This window comes from Tamandua tetradactyla, chromosome 7, assembly GCF_023851605.1.
Source record: "Tamandua tetradactyla isolate mTamTet1 chromosome 7, mTamTet1.pri, whole genome shotgun sequence".
NCBI lineage: Eukaryota > Metazoa > Chordata > Mammalia > Pilosa > Myrmecophagidae > Tamandua > Tamandua tetradactyla.
In genome coordinates this window covers 78,015,634-78,038,294 of record NC_135333.1, presented here as the reverse complement: position 1 = coordinate 78,038,294, position 22,661 = coordinate 78,015,634, and the positions used below count along the sequence as shown (strand labels likewise).

General features: G+C 37.4%; 1 pseudogene; it reads right to left on the bottom strand.

Annotated features, from left to right (window-relative positions):
* Nucleotides 1–20,920: 20,920 nt before the first annotated feature.
* Nucleotides 20,921–22,229, bottom strand: LOC143689809 (zinc finger protein 621 pseudogene; annotated as a pseudogene).
* Between the last annotated feature and the right edge of the window lie 432 nt (nucleotides 22,230–22,661).

Here is a 22,661-nt window from a genome sequence, read left to right as displayed (position 1 = left end):
TAGTTATATTGGTCTTATAGTTAATGGTGGAAACCATTTTAAATGGCTCTTCTCTTTTTACCAAAATCCTGCTCTCTTCAAATTAGGTAGTTATAACATCTACATAGATGAAAACATTTAGATTTTCCATATAAAGCAGTATAGAACTAGAATAGTTCGCATATTCATCTTCACTTCACAATATTAACTTAAGTTTTTACCATTTCTTACTCTCCACTGCATGAGTATTGATGCTATTTTGAATTACAAGAAGGCTGGAGCAACCATCTGATGTTTATGTTCTTTAAATGAAACTCAAAAATAGCTTTGTCTTTGAGAACCGCTGTAAAAAAGACAGTATGCAATTTATTAAACCAAGTGAAAGGATTCTATTCTTTAAAAAGGATGGGAATTGAAAGAAATCATGATGTGATGTTTGGTGTTAAGGAAATATTAGTTTTACTTGATATTCTGCACTTTTTAATAGGTATTTCATCATTGCATATTTTCTAATTGTCTTTTACAATGCATATTTTAAAAGATTAAAAATAGGATTGTTTGCATCAAAAAGATAAGTTTTACAAGAAAGACTTTATCATTAGAAAACTTGAATGTTGCAGAATCTAAAGGTAACTGCAAATTTTTCACAGTGTTCTTTTTGGAAATGTTTAATCTCTTTCTGCACCTTTCCCTATTATTTTAGAACCTCTGTTCTTAAAGGCAATTGTTCCTCTGGTCTGAAATGAATAAAACAAGTTAAGTTACAGTAGTCTAGACTGTTAGCTTTAAACAAAAGACCTCAGTTTATAAAGCGTTTATTCAATTAATAACAAAGACATAAAATCATAGCATGTGATACTTTCACCAATGTCTGGTTTGGGATTGGAAAAGAGGGGAGAAAAGAAGAGAGAGGCCAGAATTCACATGGCTTTTAAAATCAATGGCAATGTGCTTTAAGATCTGAAATATGCCTTTTGTATTTTGAATAATATCCTGTGATATAATCAATATTCATATTAATATTCTAATCAATATTCATTTTCCATCCATTAACTACTTTACTTCTAGTTCCTCTCTCTGTGCAATTTCTCTCTTCCACTTTCCTCCATAATTCTTTTTATTGTTCCATTTCTTCCTTTCTTTTTATTGCTTCTTATAAGCTATGTTGTGATATGTTTGGTTAGTTCCATATGTAATTCCTTGCTAGATTTTAACTTGATAAGGGCAGGGAACCAGATTTCACTTATCATTGCATCTATCACAGGATCTAATGCAGTACTTTGCCACTGGGAACTTAGTAAAATAAATATGTCTAAAATTAAATCCATCTGTTCATTGTCCACGCATCCATTATCAATCTACCCAATATTTATTGAGTCTTATCCACATATTCTTATTTGTGTCTGCCCAACCTATTCTTTGTTTGTCAGAGTATTTATGATTATAGCTCAGTTTATGCATTATTAAGGCAAAACCACATAATTGTCTTATAGAAATAAAATAATACTTGGGCAAATAAGGAGAGATATTAGGGAAAGAGGCATGGATGTAAGAGGGAGAAAAGAATAAAATAAAAAAGGAAAAGTAAAGGAATATAAAGAGAGTGAGTTGGAAAGCATGAAGAAAAATTATAGATTAGGAAAAAAGTAATAGTGAACAATAAAACAATGATACAGAATAAGACTTATACTGTGTATCTTTGCTGGCCATGATTCCTACTTGGGTTTATTTTTATTCATTTATTTTTTTACATGGGCAGGCACTTGGGTTTATTTTTGTTGTTGTTACTTTATTTTTTCTTTATTAAAAAAGTTGTGGGTTTACAGAACAATCATGCATAAAATACAAAATTCCCACATACCACCTTATTAACACCTTGCATTGTTGTGAAACATTTGTTACAATTAATGATGGCATATTTTTATAATTGCACTATTAATTTTAGTCCATAGTTTAACTGTTTAAACCACTGCTTGTGGATTTTTTTTTTTTAAGATTTTTTATTTTTTTTATTTTACATGGGCAGGCACCGGGAATTGAACCCAGGTCCTCTGGCATGGCAGGCAAGCATTCTTGCCTGCTGAGCCACCGTGGCCCACCTGCACTTGTGGATTTTTAAAGAACTTTTATTCTGTTACTTTATATACAATCTAATATTCCCCATTTTAAACACATTCACATTATATATATATATTTCAGTGCTGTTAAGGTTTATCTTTAACACTACAGCAGAAAAAAGATCAATCTTTTAACTTTTGTTTAATATCTCAAATGTTTCCTTATCTACTGTCCACCTTCCCTTTTGCTCCTGTGACCAGGATAAAACTTGTTTCTGATTTGTGGGGAATGTATTCTTAAAGACTTATATATAAACCATTAATAAATCATATGTTACTATGGAAACTAATAGAGATTTAATCATCTAGTAGAGGCCCCGAGCAAAGCCTGTCCATTTACTCAGCTAAAATGATGCAATGGAGTTTCAAATATTGTATGGGAAATGAATTAACAAAAGCTGAACCTATGAGTGATTTCTACAAATATTAAGAAATGTGTGCCAGATTTCCTTGTAGGTCATAAGTAACCAGGAACTGTTTTCTTCAAAATGACAATTTCTCCCAAAGCTCTTCCATTAGCTTAAGCTTTGAGGAAACAAATCATGGATCATTTACAGCAGAATTTAATACCTTATAATACAATATTTTAAAAATATATTGCTGTATAATTTATAATAAATATGAGTAATTATATATATTTGGTACATAACAAATAAGATCATCTGTTTCACTGGAATAAGGAATACCATTAACCTGATGCATTTGTTTAGTTAATTAATATGTCTACTTCTTTGTCTGTTCTATTTAGCATTCAAGGCAAAAAAGGGATTTTTAGTTATTTAGTTAATTATAATTAAGCCCATGCTAACTTCTGTAATCAAAGAGAGAAAAGAATAATGATAATAGTAATAGCTAGCATATATTAGCATATATTTGGTGCCTAATGTATGTCAGGGATTGTTCTAGGTGTTTCAGATAAATTATGCCTAATCTTGAAAACATTATTTAGACCTTATTATTATTGTTTTATAAGTACCTAGGAAGTATAAGCTAGGAACTCAAATAAGAGTGATCCAAGCCATAATTTTTAGTGCTTACTTTGGTGTTAGGCGGTAATAGCACGATTTTGAGAGGAAGACTGGTCTCAGCCCTCACGAAGATTAAGTCTAAATAATAACAGTAAGAAACAACACGTATTATGACAGAAAACAGAAGAGACTAGCTACAGGTAAGTCAGATTTGTAAAAGTTTACGTTTCTTCTAATGAGCACACCCCAAATATAATGGCTTAGTATACTCTAGAATAAAAACTACATTCTTTTGTAGTTTTGGTATCACGGGAACACTCTGTCATGGGTCCTACCATTCCTCCTGTAGCCGTAGCAGGAACACACAACCTAGAAAAGTCGACCCTTGAAAGCTGAGCAGGATTTAGGCTAAAGGGCCAGTGTGCGCATGCGCATTGGGCAGGGCGGCGCTTCAGGCGAGAGCGGACTCGAAGCAGCATTGCGTTCAGGGGCCGATATTGAAAATAGCACATTCAAGAAACAGGAAAGGCCTTGAAGGTCATATTTAAGGCATTTGGGCATTACCTTGGGGCTGGTAAAGGGTTTTAAGTATAACAGATATGTTCAGCTTTCCTTTTGAGTATCAAAGGACTAGGTGTTGTATGGAGACTGGATGGAGAGGGTAAGTAGGAGGCAGGAGACCAATTAAAAGCAGTAAAGTGAGAGATGATGATGATCTGGACTAGAAAATAGTGGTGCAAGAGATGGGAGGAAAAATGAGAGAGTAACTAAGGAAGCAGAAGAGCGTGGGAAGGGCCCTGGGAGAATATGTTATCCAAACTCCTTAATGAAGACGTGGAAGCCCATGGTGGTTGGCTGGAGGCATGGTTTTACTTAAATTCAGATCTCTAAACCAACACAAAGATATTTCTACTACAATGCCCTACCCATCCAAACTAACCAGATCAGTTTATTTTTTCCCTGTCTCCCATAAGAAATATCACTTATTTGGGTGGACTTCCTGAGCATGCTGTTAGAGGTACGAAGCAAGTTGACCTTACATAAATGGTCAGGGTTGTGAGATTATTATTGCAAACAGGAAGTTATTTTCCAGGAAGCACTGAAGACTGCCTTCAGCATATATCAATTTTAGAAAGCCAAAGAAAAAAGGAAAATACAAAGCAAGAAATTGGAGACTTTTTTTTTCTGAATTTAGTCACAAACATGCTAAAAATAATATTGTATCATAAGGACATGTCTTAGATGCATATAGTGCTTTAGATTAGGACTTCTAAAACTTGAAAGGCATAAGAATTCTGATCCAGGAGGGTTGGGGCGGGCCTGAGATTTTGTATTTCTAACAAGCTCCCAGATGGTATTAGTGCTGCTGGTCCACAGAATACACATTGAGTAGTAAGGCTTTAGTTCTCAAAGTTTTTACTTATAGCTTGCATGCCTGAATAATAAAGCAGCAAGCCAGGAGCCATTCAGGCTAACACTAGCTAGAAAAAGTGAATCCCTTGTACCGGTGGTACCTGCAGCATGAAAAGACGTGACTGAGTGGACAAGGTAACTTGCTGATGATCCATCGTGAACCCCACTTGGGGAAAACGATGGTGGCCCTCACCACTAGAACAGCTACACAGATGAGGCTCAGAGGCGTTATATTTGGACCACAAGAAACACCAACCATGTATTATATGCAGTCAATCATATAGTCTGTATAGGTTTATGGCCTAGGTTAACCCATGAACCCATTAACATTTTTGAGCTTCAGTTTTCCTCAACTTTATATTTTAAGCTTTAGTTTTTCTCAACCCCTTGTTTAAGAACTTGTTTAGCATTATCAGGGGAACGTAAACTTATAACATGCATGGCAATTCTCTGTTACATAGTAAATGTTTAAAAGAATTAGGAAACTATACGTCTAAAATTGTGTGGGTGAATCTTTCAAGCCTTAGCCAAATTTTCTTTTTCTCATCCTTGGCCTGGAAAATTCACGAAGGTACTTCTATAAGAGCCAGTTAAATGGTCCTGTGTGATTCTCTTCAAATAGAAATGATCTATGAAAGGGGGGTGGAAAACAGTGTAACATTTCCTAGGTTGTATGATTGAGAATCAGATTTAGGCTTACAGCAATGGACAGATGAATGAACTCTATTAGCAGAACCTGATATTTAAGCACTAAACTGAAAAATTATGAACAGAAAGAGTTAAAAATGTGTGTGTGCACTTGGTGCAATATTGGTTTCTAAAAAGCAGTAAAATCATTATGGGTCATGTCAGAAGAAGGACTGAGATGGCAAAGGAAGAAGGCATTTGCATCAGGGCCAGGAAAGAGCCGTGCCCCTAAGCTCTTTCTGACTGCAGGTCTCTCACACCCAGGAGAGAATAAACCGGTAAATAAACTACAGTGTAAAGCCCCTGCTCTGGCTGGATGTTGCTTTGGGAATTTGCTGCAATTCAATAATGAGCAGGAATTTTCTGAGTAAAGGGCACTGTCATGGGACTACAGGAAACACAAAGTTAAAGAATGCGGCATCCCTCTCTTCAGAGAATTTGAAAATATAGCTGGGGAGATAACACATGGGCACAAATATATAATATATATAAAGTGATAAGAACAATAAGAAAAGGGAATGGAGAAAACAAATTTTGTATTCCGCTGGAAGAATCAAAAAATGTTTCAGGTACGAAGTGGTACTTCCTTGGATCAGGTCATCAAATTGAAAATTAGAAGGGATCTTGGAAATAATTTAGTCTCTCTTGGGTTGGTAGAAATGGCAAGGAAAGTTTGCTAGAGGCAGACAGAATTAAATATAGGACCTACTCACATCAATTCAAGACGTTTTATTCAGTGACAGTACAGGGCGCATGCAAAGAAACAATGGAGACAAGACAAAAGGCTCTATTAGAACAAGTGAAGATCTGAATGCCAGGCTAAGAATTTGAACTTTATTAACAGGAAATCCTTCAAAAATATTTAATGAGTATCTATCCTGAATAAGGTCTTTCTTTAAGCACAGGCAGGTAATGCATATTATTTATTCTTTACCACTCTTCCTTCAAGGATGTGGAATATAAAATAGGGAAGAAGGCAAAAACTAAAATCCTGGGTGTATTTTTTTAAAATAAGACTCTACAGGGAAAAGTTCTAAAATTATTAGAAAATATCTCTTTTAACATATTTCATACAAGTTTTGTTAGGGCATGCTAAACAGAGAAGCACATATGTATGTCATGTTTGACATTTTGATATATGTTTAAGAGTAGTTCTATATTGCAATAGTATTGCTGCAAATTTGTAACTCTGTTACAGTCACCATAAGTAAATACAACTTGGAATTACTGAAAACTGAAATCATTCTTTATCGCAATGACAACAGAAGCAGTTTTTACTTGTTTCTGCTACACACCTCAAGTGGAATTATACTTCAAAGTAAAATAAATATTTCCTGAGAAGATTGACATGAAATCCACAATTTTTCTCTTATGAATGGCAATCCTTTTAAAAGGCTCAAGACATAAGACATTGAACCATTAATCTGTGGAGAATGAAACTATTTGTCTCAAAAGAGCCAGAAATCTAATATATCTAGAATTGTTCTTGTTTGATGACAGTGAGATGAAACCCACTTACGTAGCTGGCAAGTTGACTATCAACAATTTTGCTTCGAGATCCTTTTTTGGTGGAAAATTATGTCATAGCTTTTTTTTTTTTTTTTTTTTTTTTGCAAATTCAAGAATCTGCTTTTGAATTCATACATCAGGATCGCCCAGGAAGTAATTTATCTTTAATTTTGGTAATTTCTTAAACCATAGAGTGTATTATTTTGTTTCTAAAGTCATTTTGGGTCAGTACATCCTTGCTTATCCAAACTTTCTCCATCTTTCTTTGTATTAGAAGACATCAAGTGGTAAAACAGTTGAACTCATTAATGCAGTTACATTTAAAGCCAAGGTGATGAATTCCTGCTCCAGCTTGGTATCTTGCTTTTCACTCACATTGTTTTGTCTTTATTTTCTACATGTGGGCTAAAATTGAGCAATAAGAACCTATTGCACTTTTTTTCTCAGATTTACTTAAGCACAATTTTGGTGCTGAACATTTATTTGTGTATGACATTTACACATTTATACTGCCTTTCCCTCCTAAAATCCATTAACAAAGAGAAGATCATGGCCATTTGTTGTTATCCTATTTTACTTGCTATGAATAGCGTGGTAAGAACCAGTTATCAAGCAATAGGGCTGGTTCTGTAAGGAGAATTGTATTCTTCCCAGGCAGCCCTGGGGTGCTGGTTTGGTGCTTCATGTGCTTCATGTAGGCTGCAATAAGCAAAATACCAAAGAAGTCATTGGAGGGCAGACGCTCTGACTGTGTGCCAACATGAAGGGGGGCAGGGGGGGAGTGAGAGATGCTAGTGATGAACGGTAATTATCCCAAACATGAGTAATGGAGGATTCCTGCAGGTGTTACTTTCTTGATTGTTTTTGTCTCCTGGTGACAAAATGAGAGCAGAGGGAAGTATAACTTGGCCTGCTCTTTCCAAGCTTGCTTACACAAGAGAGCCCTTTCCTTAAAAGCTTCCTGCTGGTGCGATTAGATGGATCTTGGTGGCACCTAAGGGGATTATTTCCTGCTTCCCGTTTGGAGCCCAGATAAATGAGGGAGGACTGTCTGATTCTCTCATTATTTTACTATTGCAGCAGCTGCTTCTCCGAGCACCTCGTGAGGACCTCTTTGTCTGGTTGGACCAGGGTAAGGAATAGAAGGTTTTGAAAGGTATATATTTTTTGTACTGCTTCTTCTAACCCCTTATTCTGACCACAGTACTTGGTTATAGGGTATGGATACATTACTAAAGTTTAAATCTGAAATAACACAGAACAGTGAATAAAGAAGTATTCGCAAAGTGCCCTTGGGGAAATGAGAAGAAAGGAGGAAATATTTAACTTCCCCATTTGGAGAATTCCTGAAATAACACAAAATTTGGAAATACAAAATCCAAACATTAATGAAACTGAAGAATAATAGGATAACTAATCTACCGAGAAGTGCAACTGTTACTACATTGTTCTAAACAGAGAGATACCATATTAATGAGACATTAGAGTACTGTTATTCACTATTTTTCAAACACTATACAAATACTTAATAATTTTAATATGCTGAAAATTCTATTTTACTAATATTAATTTTGTAAGTGCTCTCTGTCCTAGAAAACATAAATCCACTTATACTTGGTTGCTATGCTTCATTTGAGCTATTTCCATCCTTGCTATTTTGATATTTGGCTGAGTTTCGCTTCAGAAATGTTTAAGGCCTGGTCTAGGATGAGAAGGATTCATTCACTGAAGATAAATTACAATACAGAAACCAGGCAGAAATTTGCAGTGGCAAGTTCACATTAGTTCATATTGGTTCATTTTAGTTAAGTATTTTTTTCTAGATGGAAATACTAAAATATATTTTTGTAAAATAAAAAGAAATAATGATTAATCATTTGCATGGGCACACAATTGATTGTATTAGAAAAAGTAGCCCTATTTAAAGTAGGAACCCTTACTTAGATATAGCTCCATTTCATGTAAGTTGAACCATATGAAATTGTTGATTACAACCAAATACATCTTTTTATCTATGGGCTTTGAAAATTAAAAACTAAAATAATGTCAGCCCTTATGTTTTCATACAATTAATCCTTCTTGGGTGCTTACATTGTGTTAGGGTCTAAGGCTATGTATTTTATTTATAGGGGGACCAATTCAACCCTTTATCAAAACAGAAATATAGTTATAGACCCCAGACTGAAAAAAATTATGCTGAATGATCAATTTAAAATTAATAATCCATTTACATGAGTACTAAAATTTTAATAAGAGAAATACATGATCATTGCACAAAAGTTAGGATATATACATAAGAAAATATTAAGAACAAAGGAAAAAATTCCCTCATAAGCCTATCTCCTAGAGATAAGCACCCTTAACCTTCCTTAATCTTTCTATATGCACATTTTTCATAAAAATGGGTCATACTGTTTTTTAACCTGCTTCTCCCAATTAACATATGGGGCAAAGTTCTGTTCGACAATAAATATTCTCTTCTCTTATTCATTTTAAATGATTGTATAGTTTTCCCCTTTGGGGAGGCTTGAAACTATGGCACAGCCAGTCACAGCTCCCATGCTAGGACAAGCAGACCTATACTTTTGAGTCATTACCGCTCAAAAGGAGGTCTGTGGACCAATGCCAGTATGCAAACTCTATCTGTGACATAAGTACGTCCGTTTAGAGTAATCATTTGAAATTTTTATAGAAATTTATCAGAATAATTTTGATTTCATGTACTAATAAGACAAATTGGACTTTAGTTTGTATGTCTGCTCTAATTTATTTTTCAAATTCATTTGTGTTGTATTTTATGAAATTATTGGTCCACATCAGATTGGGGGTGTGAGGGGACGTTGGTCCTTTAACACAAGTAGTTCAAGAAGTGAAACCAATTGAGATAGCCTGACTTCTTGGCCCAGAAGTACAGTTTGCACCCATGGCTACCTGATAGATGGGGTTTCAGTGATACAGCAACTAAAACTAGGGGAAGAATGGGTCATGATTGAAATAAAAAAAAAAAAAAAAAAAAAAAGAGAAGTCACTCTGCTGTCCACGGTACTGAACCATCCTTTCTCACTGAGGTCTGGTTATTACGTTAACTTGGGGACACTAGTTATTCTAGGCCAGTCTTTCGCAGAAATTCTGAATTAGGACAGAGAATAAGCAGTGATGAGATAGAAGTGGGGAATATAAGGAAAAAAAGAAATTGATAGAGGTAAAAGCGGCATTATATGGAGAGAATGCTAAGAAGGAAAAGAAATGTGTTGCTATTTCATTTACTAAGAAAGAAACTGCAGCCAACCTTAGCCAAAAGAACAACAGATTTATGTTCCATGCAGTGCAAAGCTCCTTAAGCACTGACAGTAACAAACAAGTTCTTTATGAAGTAAAGACAAAATACTAGCCAAGCAGAGATTGCATAATCAGCATGTCATGTCAGTTCAATCACACAAAAATGTTATAGATTTTTTCCTTCAATTGTCAACACAGTTGACATCAACACAGTTGAAAATAGTGTTTTTAAACAATCACAAATCATGTAAAACTATTTCATGCCTCTTTGTTTGAGTGGATAATTTCACATACTTTGGAAGGTCTGTCGTATTTTTGATATTACAATTAATTTTGTCCTCTGAATACTGGTTATCCTGTCTAATCCTTCTGCTCACATGTTTGGATTATGGGAGATACCCCATACATAATGGAGACTGACTAATCTGATTAGAACTTTTCTGCTTAGGGCAGCTGAGTCAGAGATAAAGCTGGGATACTGTTTTTTTCAGAAACTACACCAACAGCAAGAACTGTGTTTCACATCAAAGTAGCTAGTCTTTCTTTGCAACACATCCATTATTCTGAAGTTGTCTGACTGTGTCTGTTATTCTTGATACCTAAAACAAGGAAATATTATGGCTGTCTCATAATTTTTAATAATTACCCCCATTTTTGTATATTTAGGTGATTTTATATTGCCACTGGTGTAAGTAATGATATATTGAACATCCTTATAGATAAATCTTTGCACAAATTCAATAATTATTTTAAATGACAAAACAGGCACTTACTTGATTCAAGTTTTTTTAAAAATATTGTTATTGAGAAATCTTCCACTCATACATTCCATACATGGTATAAAATCAGTGGCTCACAATATCATCACAAAGTCGTGTATTCATCACCATGATCATTTTTAGAACATTTGCATCACTCCAGAAAAAGAAATAAAAAGAAGAAACTCATAATGTACCATACACCTTATTCCTCCCTCTCATTAAGCACTAGTATGTTCATCTACCCAATTTATTTTGCCCTCTTTCTCCCTATTATTTATTTATTTATTATGCATATTTTTTATTCATCTGTCCATACCCTGGATAAAAGGAGCATCAGACACAAGGTTTTCATAATCACACTGTCAACATTATATCTTTATACAACCATTTTCAAGAATCAAGGCTACTGGAACACAGCTCAACAGTTTCAGGCACTTCTTCCAGCCACTCCAATGCAACATAAACTAAAAAGGAATATCTATATAATGCTTAAGAATAACCTCCAGGATAACCCCTTGACTCTGTGTGAAATCCTCAGCTACTGAAACTTGATTTTGTCTCATTTCTCTCCTCCTTCTTTTGGTCAAGAGCTTTTTCAATCCCACAATGTCAGGCCAGGCCCCTCCAGGGAGTTCGGCCTTACGTTGCCAGGGAGATTTACACCCACGGGCGTCGTGTCCCATGTAGGGGGGAGGGCAGTGAGTTCACCTGCCGAGTTGGCATAGAGAGAGAGGCCAATTTGAGCAATAAAAGAAGTTCTCTGGGGGTGACAGACTTAATTTTAAGTAGGCCTAGCCTACCCTTTGCAGGAATAAATTTCACAGGGGAGAACCCTGAGATTGAGGGCTCAGCCTATTGATTTGGTTGTCCCCACTGCTTGCGAGAATATCAGAAATTCTCCACATGGGGAAGTTGAATATTTCCTCCTTTCTCCCCTGTCCCACAAGGGGACTTTGCAAATATGTCTTTATTCATTGCCCACATTACTCTGGGATATATCAGGGCATCACACTAACCTGGACAAACCAACAAAATCTCTCACCCTATTTAAGATTCCATAAACTTATGGTGTCCAACTAAACTGAATATGAAAATTAAATTGGGGAATGCATTACCCAAAATATAAATTTTGCACCAACTAAACATTTCTCCCTTTAGTCTCACAGGGAAGTTGAAGTTTTAAAATATGGACATCATCCTTTACCCTATATTCTGATACACCTTAGTCCTATGTAGGTCAGCTTCATCATGTCTCTACTTGAAGTCTGCTGATTAAAGTTTTAATAGTTACTGAGGAAATCAAGTCAATTTGGCCAGATAGTCAAAAAGGCTACTATGAATTAAGGGATGTTTAAGCAGGCCTGTCTTACTCCACACACAGCACCTACTAAAATATGAAAAAATCCTCATGCACAAGTATGTAAGAAATGTGGACAATGCTTGGTGCTCAAGTGGATTTGCAGAACCCTGGAAAAACCATTATGATTTTTCCCCTTTCCAGGAAATACTGATGTCCTAGTCAGGTTGCCACTCACCTTGATAAAAAATAAAGTACTTGTTTGCCCTCAGTTTCTTTACCTTGACTTATATGGAAGACATCACCAAAATGAATTTATACTTTTACTGCTTCTCTTTTGCTCATGGATCAAACAAAAATAAAGTTCTGTATAGAGACATAAATTTTTAAATTTGATGCCAAATGGAAAATTAATGCATTTGAACTTAAGATAGTTCTCTGAGCCTATATCTGCTTTCAACTAATACAGCCTCAATTCCTAAATTGTTAGGTATATCTTGATTTTGTGTTAATACTTTCTAGTTTGCACTAGAAACATAGGATATAATTCTGCAAAGGCATCAGACTACTTATTTTCAAATAAGTAAACTATACACATACTAAGAGAAAGGCATGAGATCAAGTATATATTCTGCAACAGGACAAAGAATTTTAGAGGACTTTTAAATCTAAGGTACAGGACATTTCACTCATGAAAAAAAAAGGAAAAGAAAAGCAACAGCTGCTGAGCTCAAGTCCAGAGTGAACATTAATCTCTAATTATGCATGAGTGGTCACTGAAGTTGGCAAAGATTCCTAAGTGATAATATGCAGCAAGGATATAGAGAGAGACTAGGCATGTTCCTCTAGGATGAGAAGGCAGATTTAAAAGAAATGATTAAACAAGAGAAGCAAACAGTTATTGATATACTCAACACGCCTTAGAAAGTTTTTCTAAAATTGATATTGTCTGAAGTAAAAACCCAAACATAAGAGAAACAGTAACTGATAATTATCTGAATTTGTAGCCACCAAAAAAAACATGAGTTTCTCAATGTTTTCATTTTCTTTGATAGTTGCATCCATATAAAATGTATTCCATTAAATTATAGCTATTATTAGAATCATTAAAATTACAATTGCCTTTTTAAAAAACTATAGATCTGTCTTAATTTCACAGCTGCTATGAGGGATGCTGCACAATAGGTTGGCTTTGTAACAGGAGTTTAATGGCTCGTGGTTTTAGAGGCTAGAAGGTTTGCTTCCTCCCTGGGTTGATAGCATTCCGGATGACCAACCGTCCTTGGGTTCCTTGGCTTTTCTATCATAAAGGATTATCCTTTCCGTTTCCGAGTTCCCACTGAGTTCTGCCTTCCTACTCTTCCCCATGTTTTTTCCCTTCCGTGTCTAATTTCCATTGCTTATAAAGACTTCAGCCCTATTGGACCACGGACCACCCTCACTCAGCTGTGGCACCCCTTAATTAGTAACATTTTCAAAGACATTATTTACAAATGGGCTCGCACCCACAGGACAGAGATTAGAATTTGAACATGCCTTTTGTGAGGGACTTGATTCATTCCCCAATGAGGTCTCTCTTAGTCTGGCAATTCAGTTGTTCATTCATAAAAATATTTTAGTTATAAAAGGAGATAATTTAACATAACTCCTGATTGTGAAATTTTGAAAAATTGAAGTGAGAAAAAAATGGAGTAATTCTTGACATTTTGAGAGGACAGAACGTAAGTGTAAATTTCTCTAAAAGATTCTGTTTTTGAAATCAAATTCTTCCAAAAGCGCTTTTTTCTCCGCCGGCCCGCCGCGCGGCGCCCAAGCCCCGCAGCAGCCGAGCCGCCCGACCTCCCTCCCCCCTCTCTTTCTCCGCCGGCCCGCCGCGCGGCGCCCAAGCCCCGCAGCAGCCGAGCCGCCCGACCTCCCTCTCCCCTCTCTTCCCCCTCCTGCTCCGGCTGCTCTCCAACCACCACGGTGCCCTCTTCCCCCGCCTTCACCATGCTCCTCCGCCACCAGCCTCGACAGCCTTGCCGCCCTCACCTTTCCTCCTCCAGAACAGCTACTGGGGGAGTGGAGATAATACAGAGCAGCTCCCGGAGCCACGACGGAGATCAAAGGGACAGCGGACCCCATCCTGGAACGGCTGACTATCTGGGAGAACCAGCTCCGGTGAGATCACCAAGGGGCACGGGCTTTCCTGGGTGGGACGACAAGCGACCGGAGTCCCTCCCTTCCACCTTCCTGGGCCAGCTGGTAGAATTGGACAGGCGGTCCCCTTAGGCCGCGGCGGCTGGTGCCCCCACCACATGAGGCCCCCCGGAACAACTGAGATAGTTGGGTCGGAAACCCCCAGACTGCGGAGAACAGTGACCGGGGGATCCCTTCCAAACACGTGACTCCCCCGTCGGCTGGGAACAGTGTACTCTCCCGGGCTGCGACAGCTGGCGCCCTCCCGCCACGCTTGGTGCCCCGCGCCGACTGGCTAATTTGGCCGGACGCTCTCCTGTGCTGCGACGGCCGGCGACCCTCCCCACGTTTGGAACCCCGGGCCGGCTGGCATTCTTCCAAGACACTTAGGTTGCCGAACCTCCCCTACGGCGAGAGTTTTCCAGAGTTGAGGGACCCACAGCAACTTTCGCTGGTGGAACCCACAGACAGGCGTGTGCCACGAGCACCACCTACTGGGCAGGATAGGAAGAACAGAACCCAGAGATTGCGCAGAAAAATCTTTCAAGCTGTGGGGTCGAACACCTGGGGAAATCTGACTAAATGCCCAGACGCCAGCAGAAGATAACGGATCACGCTCAGAAAATTGAACATATGGCCCAGTCAAACGAAGAAACCAATAGTTCAAATGAGATACAGGAGCTGAAACAACTAATGCTGAATATACGAACAGAAATGGAAAACCTCTTCAAAAATGAAATCGATAAATTGAGGGAGGACATGAAGAAGACATGGGCTGAACATAAAGAAGAAATAGAAAAACTGAAAAAACAAATCACAGAACTTATGGAAGTGAAAGATAAAGTAGAAAAGATGGAAAAAACAATGGATACCTACAATGACAGATTTACAGAAACAGAAGATAGAATTAGTGATTTGGAGGATGAAACATCTGAATTCCAAAAAGAAACAGAAACTATCCGGAAAAGAATGGAAAAATTTGAACAAGGTATCAGGGAACTCAAGGACAATGTGAACCGTACAAATATACGTGTAGTGGGTATCCCAGAAGGAGAAGAGAAGGGAAAAGGAGGAGAAAAACTAATGGAAGAAATTATCACTGAAAATTTCCCAACTCTTATGAAAGACCTAAAATTACAGATCCAAGAAGTGCAGCGCACCCCAAAGAGATTAGACACAAATAGGCGTTCCCCAAGACACTTACTAGTTAGAATGTCAGAGGTCAAAGAGAAAGAGAGGATCTTGAAGGCAGCGAGAGAAAAACAATCCGTCACATACAAGGGAAACCCAATAAGACTATGTGTAGATTTCTCAGCAGAAACCATGGAAGCTAGAAGACAGTGGGATGATATATTTAAGTTACTAAAAGAGAAAAACTGCCAGCCAAGACTCCTATATCCAGCAAAATTGTCCTTCAAAAATGAGGGAGAAATTAAAACATTCTCAGACAAAAAGTCACTAAGAGAATTTGTGACCAAGAGACCAGCTCTGCAAGAAATACTAAAGGAAGCACTAGAGTCAGATACAAAAAGACAGAAGAGAGAGACATGGAGAAAAGTGTAGAAAGAAGGAAAGTCAGATATGATATATATAATACAAAAGGCAAAATGGTAGAGGAAAATATTATCCAAACAGTAATAACTCTAAATGTCAATGGACTGAATTCCCCAATTAAAAGACATAGACTGGCAGAATGGATTAAAAAACAGGATCCTTCTATATGCTGTCTACAGGAAACACATCTTAGACCCAAAGATAAATATAGGTTGAAAGTGAAAGGTTGGGAAAAGATATTTCATGCAAACAACAACCAGAAAAGAGCAGGAGTGGCTATACTAATATCCAACAAATTAGACTTCAAATGTAAAACAGTTAAAAGAGACAAAGAAGGACACTATATACTATTAAAAGGAACAATTAAGTAAGAAGACATAACAATCATAAATATTTACGCACCGAACCAGAATGCCCCAAAATACGTGAGGAATACACTGCAAACACTGAAGAGGGAAATAGACACATATACCATAATAGTTGGAGACTTCAATTCACCACTCTCATCAATGGACAGAACATCTACACAGAGGATCAATAAAGAAATAGAGAACCTGAATATTACTATAAATGAACTTGACTTAACAGACATTTATAGGACATTACATCCCACAACAGCAGGATACACCTTTTTCTCAAGTGCTCATGGATCATTCTCAAAGATAGACCATATGCTGGGTCACAAAGCAAGTCTTAACAAATTTAAAAATATTGAAATCATACACAACACTTTCTCGGATCATAAAGGAATGAAGTTGGAAATCAATAATAGGCGGAGGGCCAGAAAATTCATAAATACATGGAGGTTCAACAACACACTCTTAAACAACAAGTGGGTCAAAGAAGAAATTGCAAGAGAAATTAGTAAATACCTAGAGGCAAATGAAAATGAAGATACAACATATCAAAACTTATGGGACGCAGCAAAGGCAGTGCTAAGAGGGAAATTTATTGCCCTAAATGCCTTTATCAGAAAAGAAGAAAAGGCAAAAATGCAGGAATTAACTGTCCACTTGGAAGAACTGGAGAAAGAACAGCAAACTAATCCCAAAGCAAGCAAAAGGAAAGAAATAACAAAGGTTAGAGCAGAAATAAATGAAATTGAAAACATGAAAACAATAGAGAAAATCAATAAGACCAGAAGTTGGTTCTATGAGAAAATCAACAAGATTGATGGGCCCTTAGCAAGATTGACAAAAAGAAGAAGAGAGAGGATGCAAATAAATAAGATTAGAAATGAAAGAGGAGACATAACTACTGACCTCACAGAAATAAAGGAGGTAATAACAGGATACTATGAACAACTTTACGCAAATAAATACAACAATTTAGAAGAAATGGACAGGTTCCTGGAAAGGCATGAACAACCAACTTTGACTCAAGAAGAAATAGACGACCTCAACAAACCAATCACAAGTAAAGAGATTGAATTAGTTATTCAAAAGCTCCCTAAAAAGAAAAGTCCAGGACCAGACGGCTTCACATGTGAATTCTATCAAACATTCCAGAAAGAATTAGTACCAACTCTCCTCAAACTCTTCAACATAATCGAAGTGGAGGGAAAACTACCTAATTCATTCTATGAAGCCAACATCACCCTCATACCAAAACCAGGCAAAGATATTACAAAAAAAGAAAACTACAGACCAATCTCTCTAATGAATACAGATGCAAAAATCCTCAATAAAATTCTAGCAAATCGTATCCAACAACACATTAAAAGAATTATCCATCATGACCAAGTAGGATTCATCCCAGGTGTGCAAGGATGGTTCAACATAAGAAAATCAATTAATGTAATACACCATATCAACAAATCAAAGCAGAAAAATCACATGATCATCTCAATTGATGCAGAGAAGGCATTTGACAAGATTCAACATCCTTTCCTGCTGAAAACACTTCAAAAGATAGGAATACAAGGGAACTTCCTTAAAATGATAGAGGGAATATATGAAAAACCCACAGCTAATATCATCCTCAATGGGGAAAAACTGAAAACTTTCCCCCTAAGATCAGGAACAAGACAAGGATGTCCACTATCACCACTATTATTCAACATTGTGTTGGAAGTTCTAGCCAGAGCAATTAGGCAAGAAAAAGAAATACAAGGCATCAAAATAGGAAAGGAAGAAGTAAAACTATCACTGTTTGCAGACGATATGATACTATATGTAGAAAACCCAGAAAAATCCACAACAAAATTAATAGAGCTAATAAATGAGTACAGCAAAGTAGCAGGCTACAAGATCAACATTCAAAAATCTGTAGCTTTTCTATACACTAGTAATGAACAAGCTGAGGCGGAAATCAAGAAACGAATCCCATTTACAATCACAACTAAAAGAATAAAATACCTAGGAATAAATTTAACCAAAGAGACAAAAAACCTATATAAAGAAAACTACAAAAAACTGTTAAAAGAAATCACAGAAGACCTAAATAGATGGAAGGGCATACCGTGTTCATGGATTGGAAGACTAAATATAGTTAAGATGTCAATCCTACCTAAATTGATTTACAGATTCAATGCAATACCAATCAAAATCCCAACAACTTATTTTTCAGAAATAGAAAAACCAATAAGCAAATTTATCTGGAAGGGCAGGGTGCCCCGAATTGCTAAAAACATCTTGAGGAAAAAAAACGAAGCTGGAGGTCTCGCGCTGCCTGACTTTAAGGCATACTATGAAGCCACAGTGGTCAAAACAGCATGGTATTGGCATAAAGATAGATATATCGACCAATGGAATCGAATAGAGTGCTCAGATATAGACCCTCTCATCTATGGACATTTGATCTTTGATAAGGCAGTCAAGCCAACTCACCTGGGACAGAGCAGTCTCTTCAATAAATGGTGCCTAGAGAACTGGATATCCATATGCAAAAGAATGAAAAAAGACCCATCTCTCACACCCTATACAAAAGTTAACTCAAAATGGATCAAAGATCTAAACATTAGGTCTAAGACCATAAAACAGATAGAGGAAAATGTTGGGAGATATCTTATGGATCTTACAACTGGAGGTGGTTTTATGGACCTTAAACCTAAAGCAAGAACACTGAAGAAGGAAATAAATAAATGGGAGCTCCTCAAAATTAAACACTTTTGTGCATCAGAGAACTTCATCAAGAAAGTAGAAAGACAGCCTACACAATGGGAGACAATATTTGGAAACGACATATCAGATAAAGGTCTAGTATCCAGAATTTATAAAGAGATTATTCAACTCAACAACAAAAAGACAGCCAACCCAATTACAAAATGGGAAAAAGACTTAAACAGACACCTACCAGAAGAAGAAATACGGATGGCCAAGAGGCACATGAAGAGATGCTCAATGTCCCTGGCCATTAGAGAAATGCAAATCAAAACCACAATGAGATATCATCTCACACCCACCAGAATGGCCATTATCAACAAAACAGAAAATGACAAGTGCTGGAGAGGATGCGGAGAAAGAGGCACACTTATCCACTGTTGGTGGGAATGTCAAAGGGTGCAACCACTGTGGAAGGCAGTTTAGCGGTTCCTCAAAAAGCTGAATATAGAATTGCCATACGACCCAGCAATACCATTGCTAGGTATCTACTCAAAGGACTTAAGGGCAAAGACACAAATGGACATTTGCACACCAATGTTTATAGCAGCGTTATTTACAATTGCAAAGAGATGGAAACAGCCAAAATCTCCATCAACAGAAGAGTGGCTAAACAAACTGTGGTATATACATACGATGGAATATTATGCAGCTTTAAGACAAGATAAACTTATGAACCATGTAATAACATGGATGGACCTAGAGAATATTATGCTGAGTGAATTCAGCCAAAAACTAAAGGACAAATACTGTATGGTCCCACTGATGTGAACGGACATTCGAGAATAAACTTGAAATATGTCATTGGTAACAGAGTTCAGCAGGAGTTAGAAACAGGGTAAGACAATGGGTAATTGAAGCTGAAGGGATACAGACTGTGCAACAGGACTAGATACAAAAACTCAAAAATGGACAGCACAATAATACCTAATTGTAAAGTAATCATGTTAAAATACTGAATGAAGCTGCATCTGAGCTATAGGGTTTTTTTTGTTTTTGTTTGCTTGTTGGTTTGTTTGTTGTTGTTGTTTTTTACTATTACTACTACTTTTATTTCTTTTCTTTATATTAACATTTTATATCTTTTTCTGTTGTGTTGCTAGTTCCTCTAAACCGATGCAAATGTACTAAGAAACAATGATCATGCATCTATGTGATGATGTTAAGAATTACTGAGTACATATGTAGAATGGTATGATTTCTAAATGTTGTGTTAATTTCTTTTTTTTTTTCCGTTAATAAAAAATAAAAAAATAAAAAAATAAAAAATTCTTCCAAAAGCAAGTGAAATAATTAATTAATCTCTCTGAGAAGAAGGTACATGATTGATACGCTATTCCTCTCTCAAACCCAGCTCCACTTCTCCAGAGACTAAAATCAAAGCCTTACTGGGCCACAATTTTGGTGTTAGAGTTTAACATTGTGATGTTTAGGCAAATGACTCTGAGGCAAACACCTCTAGTGATCTGTGGTAATTCCCAGGCCAAAAACCTCCAGTATTCACCCTCATTCTAGGTCTGGAAATAATAACCATTCTGTCCCCTAAGTGACTGATGGTTCATAAATTGATTAAACACTTTTTTACTGAAGTTAACATAAACATATTTAATACAGTCTTTTAAAAATATTTTTTCAGATATCTTCATACACATATCGTCCATCCGAAGTATACAAATCAGTGGCTCACAATATAATCACATTGTTATCTATTCATCACTATGCTTGTTTTTAAAACATTTGCATTATTCCAGAAAAAGAAATAAAAAGAAAAAACTTATATATTCCATACTCCTTATCCGTCCCTCTCATTGACCACTAGTATTTCAATCTATCCAATTTTTCTTATCCTTTCCCCCATTACTTATTTAATTTTGTCATTATTTTCTTACTCATCTTCATACAATGGAAAAAGGGTGCATCAGCCACAAGGTTTGCACAATCACATGGTCACACTGTAAAAGGTATATAGCTATACAACCATCTTCAAGATCAAGGCTAATGGAACACAGTTCAACAGTTTCAGGTACTTCCCTCTAGCCACTCCAATACACCATAAACTAAAAAGTCAAGATAAGGCTCATGAGGGGTGAGAAGTAGGGGTCACAATGACTGGGAAGGCTTCACAGTGGGAGTAGTACCCTAAAAGGCAGGCACTATCTGGCCAGGTGAAGAAGGTATTCCTGAAAAGCATGAACAAAGGTCCAGAGGTAGGAATGAGCACAGCATGTGGAAAGGTCACTGAAGGCATGGCCAAAGACGGAGAAGAACATGATCCCTGGAGAGGAATAGGTGATAAGGCTGGAGAGGACAACTGAGAACTGATCAGGGATGGCCTAAGAACTTTTACTGGCTTCTCCACAGGGTGCAATTTCTTATGCTGGACAAAACTTCCATGCCATTTGAAGGCTTTCCCACACACCTTACATTCTTAGGGCTTCTCCCCAGTGTGAACTCTCTAATGCTCAATGGAGGCTATTTTCTGAGTGAATGCCCTGCCACACTCCTTACATTGGTAGGGTTTCTCTCCAATATGAATTCTATAATGAACAATAAAAAGCGACCTACGACCAAAAGCCTTCCAACATTCCTTATATTTATAGAGTTTCTCCCCAGTATGTAACCTCTGATGCTGAAGATAGGCTGCACTCCTCCAGAAAGCTTTTCCACACTCCTTACATTCGTAAGATTTCTCTCCAGTGTGGATCATTTGATGTTGAGTCAAGGCTGTGTTGGAGCTTAAACCTTTGCCACATTCCTTACATTCAGAGGACCCTTTTCCAATGTGATTTTTCTCATGCACAATGCAGTCATAGATGGACCTGAAAGCTTTGCCACATTCCTTAAAACTTGAAGGGCTTTTCCCCTGTATGACTCATCTGATGCTGAATAAATCTGGAATTATATCTGAAGGTTTTCTTACATTCTTTACATTCATAGAACTTCATCCCTCCTCAAAGCATCAAATTCGGATTTGGACTGAAAGTTTGCCTTGTTACCTTGCTTTTAAAATCAATGTGGCGAAAAACATTCCAGAGGAATTCTCTTACTGGCATTCCATCTAATTCTGTTTCTTCAGAGACTTCCTGTTTTATAGTTGGCTCTTCATTCTTGATCCAGGACTCACCATCTGGACAGACACCTCTCAAAACCTCCGCTTCCCAGGGATCCAGGCCCCAAGGCACTTCCCCTTTCTCCAGCTGGGAGATCAGAACAAGTTTGGGGAATGGAAATGCTACCAGGGAAGCCACGTTTGCATAATTCTCCCAAATCACCTTCCTGTGCAGGACCTTCTGTGCAGAGTCCAGGCTGTCCCATGGATTCTGGGTGAAGCACACAGCCACATTCTCAAAGGTCACCAGCTCCTGAGGCAAAGTTGTGTGGCGCATGGCTGATGTCCCCTGGCTTCATGCACTGTCTTATGGGTTTGGAAAAGCCAGAACCTTAGAAGCGGTATTTGAATGCCACCCAGGGAGCAGGCGACCCAAACACCAGAAACCTCAGTGCTGCAGGCTGAAGGCCATCAGGCCAAGTTCTTCAGGACAGAAAAGAGGTTCATTCCTCTGTGGGTAGGGAAGCCCAGATGCCCAAGCTCTGGGTCAGCAGGGGCTTGGCTGCCATTGAGAACAATTCAGGGGAAGAGGGGCAGACAAGTCACCAGGATCAGCGAAGAAGCTGACACTTGGCATGAAGAACTCGCTGAACTCCACTTCTTCCTTTTACTATGTAGAAGCCGGACAGTAGCTGGCTTGATTTTTGATGTGGTTTTTCATGTCTGTTCAAACATCCTGAATTAGTTCTTTCAACTCCTGTATCTCATT